The sequence below is a fragment of the Mus musculus genome, chromosome X, assembly GCF_000001635.26.
Source record: "Mus musculus strain C57BL/6J chromosome X, GRCm38.p6 C57BL/6J".
In the NCBI taxonomy this organism is placed as follows: Eukaryota; Metazoa; Chordata; class Mammalia; order Rodentia; family Muridae; genus Mus; species Mus musculus.
In genome coordinates, this window is record NC_000086.7 from 106,816,957 (window position 1) to 106,824,073 (window position 7,117).

A 7,117-nucleotide genomic window follows, 5' to 3' on the forward strand; every position below is an offset into this window, starting at 1 on the left:
CTATGCCGGGGCCTAGCAAACACAGAAGTGGATGCTCACAGTCAGCTATTGGATGGATTACAGGGCCCCCAATGCAGGAGCTAGAGAAAGTACCCAAGGAGCTAAAGGGATCTGCAACCCTATAGGTGGAACAACAATATGAACTAACCAGTATCCCCCGGAGTTCGTGTCTCTAGCTGCTTATGTATCAGAAGATGTCCTAGTCGGCCATCATTGGGAAGAGTATTGCAAACTTTATATGCCTCAGTACAGGGGAACGTCAGGGCCAAGAAGTGGGAGTGGGTGGGTGGGGAAGTGGGTGGGGTAGCGTGTTGGGGACTTTTGGGATAGCATTGGAAATGTAAATGAAATAAATACCTAATTAAAAAAAAACAGTAAAAAAGGATAGAAAGAAAGATGATGTTATCTTCCCATTGGAAAATGTTTGACTTATCATAGACTACACACTTAGAGAAAACTGACTCTATTTCCCCAACAGCTATTAATTGTCTAGGAGTAAAACTGTGTGGTCTGCTCCCCCCTCCAGGCTGGAGTTTGGTCTGATAGGCTTAGACTGAATTTTATGCATCATGTCCCAACCACTTTGAGTTTATACACTTAGCTATCCTGCTATATTTCAAAGATGCCTCCATGCAGTCATTCACCTTCTCTGGCTCTCAGACTTTTTCTGCCTTCTTTCACAATTATCCCTGAACCTTGGGATGGTGGGTTGCAATAAATTTATTCCCTCTATGGATGCATGCTCGTCAGTCTCTTATTCTCTATATATCAGGTAGTTGTGAGTTTCTGTGTTCATCAATCTGATGCAAACAGAACTTTTTTTTCATAATGACTGAGGAACATACTGATGCAAGGATATGTGATGATGATTCATTAGAAGAAATACCATGTCTATTTATCAGCAAAATAGTAGGTTCTTTTCTAAGGCATATGACCTGTCTAGACGCAGGTGCTTGGTCCAACAAAAGTGGAAGGAATGGGTTTCATCTTGTGAAATAGGCCTTAAATTCAATTAGAATGTGGTCAGTTACCCCATGACATTCATGCTACTATTGCAGCACTGGCTACATTTTGCCAGGCAATCACAGTTGTAACTTGTAGAATCCACAGCTGGATATAATTGAAAATTACTTTTCTCCTCTGGGAGCTTGCATTGAACTTTCCAGTATTATAAAAGCTAGACAACAGGGATGAAGCTTCTAGGTTCACTTGAGCTTTTGTTTCATCATATTGTATGACTCAAGTATGTGGTATCTTTAGCTGTAAGGATTTTACAAGCACGTTCTGGAGGGTAACCAAGAGCAATACAATAACCTGTAATGTTTGTGGGGAGGGCAGTATATGAGACCTCATTGTTGAATGACTCCAAAAGAAGTACCATTACTAGCACGGGGCTGTTTGCTAACCTCTGGTATCTAGTAGGGACATTGTTACCTTGTTATAGGCTAACTAAATTTTACCTCTTTTTATGTGAAAGTATATATGTATTAGGAAGTTTCTATAGTGATAAATTTCCATATGTTTTTTTGAAAGGTCTTAATAGCTGATTAGTATTCCATTGTGTAAATGGACCATATTTTCTGTATCCAATCTTCTGTCATGGGATATTGGTGGTTGTTTCCAGATTCTGGCTATCATAAATAAGGCCGCTATGAACATAGTTGAATAGGTGCCCCTGTGGCATGGTGGGACATCTTTTGGATATATTCCCAAGAGTGGTATAGCTGGGTCTTCCCGTAGATCTATTTCCAATCTTCTGAGGAACTCCAGATTGATTTCCAGAGTGGTTGTACCAGTTTGCGATCCCACCAGCAATGGAGGAGTGTTTCTCTTTCTCCACATCCTCACCAGCATCTGCTGTCACCTGAGGTTTTGATCTTAGCCATTCTGATTGGTGTAAGGTAGAATCTCAGGGCCATTTTGATTCGCATTTCTCTGATCACTACGCACTTGAACATTTCTTTAGATGCTTCTCAGCCATTTTAGATTCCTCCATTGTGAATTCTCAGTTTAGTTCTATAATCCATTTGCTCACAAAAATAGACCTAGCATGACTGCACTCTTGGGGGGTGGGCAACAAGCAGCTGAAAGAGTCAGATGCAGATATTGGCACCCAACCAATGGAAAGAAGCTGCTGACCCCTGTGGCTAAATTAGGGAAAGGCTGAAAGAACCTAAGGAGGTGGGCAACCTGGTAGGAGGACCAGCCGTCTCAATTAACCTGGACACCTGAGATCTCTCAAACACTGGACCACCAACCAGGCAGCATATACCAGCTGATATGAGTCCTCCAACACATGTACAGCAGAGGACTGGTGGGTCTGGGTTCAATCAGGGATGATACACCTAATCCTCAAGAGACTAGAGGCTCCTTTAGAGGTCATGTGGGGTAGGAGGGTTGGGGGTGAAGACATCCTTGTGGCGACAGGGGGTGGGGAGGAGGTATGGGATGTGTAACAGTCCAAAGGTGGACTGTGAGGGGGGAATAAAATCTGGAGTGTAAAAAATACAATAAAATAAAATAAAATAAAATAGAAAAGTTATTGATTAAAGATCTTCACATATTTGATCTTAGATTTTTTTTGTCACTCACTCCCTTGCTAGAATTAACTGCAAATTAAACGCCATTTTGAGAATATTTCTACAGTAACTATTCAATGATTCAGAATGACAAAAGTCAATGAAAGATACAATTGGATCTATGTAAAGTAGGTCTGCAGAAGAGATAATCATATAGAACACTGGCCCAAGTATTTGGTAAATTTAGTGAAATTTATGAAGTTACCAATTTATGAAGTTTGACTAATAATAATTGGGATAAACTTCAATATTTTTATCATTATAAGATTGCTGAAGTCCAATGAAAAGGGGGGAAGTATCAAAGCATCCAGAGGGGAAATACAGTCTCATGGATAATTGTCCATTTAAAACAATATTGGTGAAGATAATAATAAATTTGGGGTTTTACCACACATTTACAAATAAAATATATGATATATTATATATTTATGTTCAATATATATATAATATTACCAAAATGCATGATAGATGGAAATGGAGGCATGGTGTAAAATTATTGCATTATTTCTGGGTTGCTCTGATATTATTTGGTTATAGACTTGACAAATTAAATATGTATAATGAATCATATGATAAATACTAAAGCCCCACAAAATATGTAGACAATCAGTCAATAAAGAAGATGAAATGGAGTAGAAAAATGACACAATTCAAAAGAAAACAGACTATAGGACAAATATGGGGGCTGGAGAGATGGCTCCGTTGTTAAGAGCACTGACTGCTCTTCAAGAAGCTCTGAGTTCAATTCCCAGTACTCACATGGTGGCTCACAATCATCTGTAATGGAATCTGATTCCCCTTTCTGGTGTGCATGAACACAGAGTACTCATATACATTAAATAAATAAATATTTTAAAAACCAATATGCTGATAAATTAAATTCCAGACACATTGAATACTATCCTAAGTGTTAATAGTCTAAATGTTCCATTTAAAGAGAACAGATAAAGTGGACAAAAAAATACTTTATAATTTCTGGAATAAATATGCTCTGAAGATCAATCTCTAAATCCATTTATCTAAGTAGATGAAACTAAGCAAAACAGTCTTGGATCAGGAATATAAATGAAGCTATACTTTATCCCCAAGTAACTTATAGATTAATTAGTAGAAAATAAGATTAGTTCTATAATTGAACATGATGTTTCTATATTTTATATTTTATTTTATGAGAACAAGAGCCTTTCTACACTATTTTGTTCACTTAAGCAAGCAAAGATTAATAACAGAACAATTTTCAAAATGTATACAGATTTTTTAAAAATCTGGCACACAGTTTTTGCATATTCCACAGAATCCATTATTTGCTTCATTAAAATACAAGGGCATAGAAGGTTGGGAAGGGAGATATGGGAGAGGCTGCCGGCAGGAATTGCAAGGGGATGTGATGTAAATTATATTTTAATTTACAAACAATGCATGGTTGAAATATTTCCTTTATTTTAGCAAGGTAGATAAAACAGATGTAAGGCAATAGTGCAAAACAAACCTTAGCTTTAGAAAAAGAATGTAATAGAGAAACAACAAATTCAATATTTTGCAAATGAATAAAACAAGGGTTTTGTTCATTTGCAAAAACCCTTAGATGTACACCTTCAGTTTTTTCTATTGAGAGATGTCCTATTTGCTGTCCTCAGAAAATTCATGGATGAGCATGCATAAAAGAACAAATATATTTATGCATATGTGTAACATTATTCTACATCCTTGCCAATATACTTAGGTATTCAGATTGCTTGCCAGAGGCTTTTCTGGCAAGTATGATTAAATACTAACATTTGAGCTACGATCTAACTTGTAATTCTGTATATGTCTATGGTGTGAGAAATGAGACAGTATGTATACAGTGATCTGAGTCTAGAGGAAACTCATTTAATTCTGCCTAGAGAGTGTGGACAGCAAGAAGACTTTTCAGAAGAGGATGCAATTTATAGTAATCCAGAGAAACACAAAAAAATATAATGATTCCTCATCATTAAGGTTCAGGAAGAGGACAGACTATGCACAAATCAAGTAAGGAATGATGACAAAGAAAATATAATTCACTGAAGGAGAAGCATACAATATAAACTGTTTAGTGGAGAGATCTGTAGGTGAGATGTAGTTGAATGGAAAATATTCCTCTTTCTCCCACTCCTTCCAGTTACTTCTTACTAAGTGCTTAAAAGCATCAGACACAATTCGATGCTTTATGTAAATCACTTCATTTGAATCTTGCAACAGTACTGTGTATTACTCTCATGCTAGGTGTACAGAAACAACTTGCGCAAAGTTGCTGGACAATAGGAAAGTCTTATTTATGCTATTTAAGTTATTATCTTCAATAGATTCACCATGGGAAAAATACTTTCTTCTTCTCTAATTCCCTTTTCTAAAGAAGCATAGCCTAGGCGGTAGGAGCAAGATGACTAAGGGAATTTCGTCCTTCGGAAAGCATCACAATGAGAAGCACACACTGTGCTGCTGCTGTGGCTCTATGGCCTACACCTTCAGAAGTTGACCTGTGACAAATGTGACTTCCCTGCCAAGCACAAGAGAACGTATAACTGGAGTGTAAAGGCTAAGAGACAAAACATTTCCTGGACATGGCAGATGAGGCACCTAAATATGTCTATCACAGATTCAGACCTGGATTTTGTGAAAGGGCGACACCTAAATCCAAGAGGGCAGCTGTTGCAGTATCCAGTTCATCTTGAGGATTTCAATCAGTCATAAAATAAATGTTCGTTTGGAGCTGAGATGAAAGGATGGACCATGTAGAGACTGCCATATCCAGGGATCCACCCCATAATCAGCATCCAAACGCTGACACCATTGCATACCCTAGCAAGATTTTATTGAAAGGACCCAGATGTAGCTGTCTCTTGTGAGACTATGCCGGGGCCTAGCAAACACAGAAGTGGATGCTCACAGTCAGCTAATGGATGGATCACAGGGCTCCCAATGGAGGAGCTAGAGAAAGTAGCCAAGGAGCTAAAGGGATCTGCAACCCTATGGGTGGAACAACATTATGAACTAACCAGTACCCCGGAGCTCTTGCCTCTAGCTGCATATGTATCAAAAGATGGCCTAGTCGGCCATCACTGGAAAGAGAGGCCCATTGGACACGCAAACTTTATATGCCCCAGTACAGGGGAACGCCAGGGCCAAAAAAAAAAAAAAAAAAAAAAAATGGGAATGAGTGGGTAGAGAAGTGGGGGGGGGGGGGAGGGTATGGGGGACTTTTGGGATAGCACTGGAAATGTAATTGAGGAAAATATGTAATAAAAATAAATAAATAAATAAATAAAATAAAATAAATGTTCTGGTTTCAAAAACTGAAGAAAAAAAAAGCATAGTGGGGTAAGTTGACTAACAGAATGTCTAGATAGGTCCTGGTTCTTGGTTACCCTTTCAGAACTTGATGTTAAGATCCTATTGCTAAAGACACTATTAAACTTTAGTCATAGGCTATAAAACAATCAAACTGGTACTGACCTAGACATTTCACCCCTGTTGCCTAGCTTTCATAGTGCTAGAAGGTGCTATCCATGCTACTGGGGGAAAAATATCACTAGTCTTACTCAGCTGTGAACCCTGTAAACTATACTATAAAACTGACAAATACATATCCACTGAGGTATAACTGTTATGGGAGTAACCACCTAGTCTTTGATTGGATTTGAAGGCCACTTCACAAGATGCAACTCACGCCTGGTACTATTACTTGGGCCCCAAATCCACAGTTGGCTACATCATAGGCTCTAGGGGAGAACCTACTACTGTTATTCTGAGAAATAGACATAGTCATAAATTGATCCTTAAATTCTTATCTGTATATGCAAAGAATAAGTAATTTCTCAATCAATGTCAGAAAAGCTTCTTTTTGTAGTAGACAGTAATTAGAACAGACACCTACAACTGGCCAACATGCAGAAAGTTAGAGACTATGATATGTTCATCTTTAAACAGGACAACCATGTTATACCCCCTACCCTCAAAATGTAGGGATCATCATGGAAAAGCTGGTGAAAAAAGATTGTAAGAATCAGAGATAGTGGGGATCTGTAGTAAAACTGAATTTTCTGGACACAACAGTACTCTTTCATGTATGGACTCACAGCAGTTGTCACTGCATGTATGCACTAGATTTGTACAAGGTAGAGCTGGCCAAAATACCAGCATGGATCAGGGAGGGACTCCAAGTTTGACTACTGCTGGGGAGCTGTTCTACCAGAAAATAATGGCAACTCATGCCTGGTACTATTACTTGGGCCCCAAATCCACAGTTGGCTACATCATAGGCTCTAGGGGAGAACCTACTACCAGCAAATAATGGCTTCTGGGAAAAGGATTGTCAATGTCCTTCAGGGATGAGGTTCCTGAAAGGTTCCATGCTCCAGTAAGTGATTATACACCCATTACACCAAGTGGACTCAGTTTTTAAAAAAAGCACACAAAGTCGAGATATTTGTGTATAGATAGTGGAGAAACTGAGTAAGAGAAAAAGAGGATGTTTGATCAAAATGTATTCTGTGCATGTATGAAATTCTCAAACA

General features: G+C 38.4%; 1 pseudogene; it reads left to right on the forward strand.

Moving 5' to 3' along the window:
* The first annotated feature begins 4,983 nt into the window (after positions 1-4,983).
* On the forward strand, positions 4,984-5,275 carry Gm14880 (annotated as a pseudogene).
* The last annotated feature ends 1,842 nt before the right edge of the window (positions 5,276-7,117 follow it).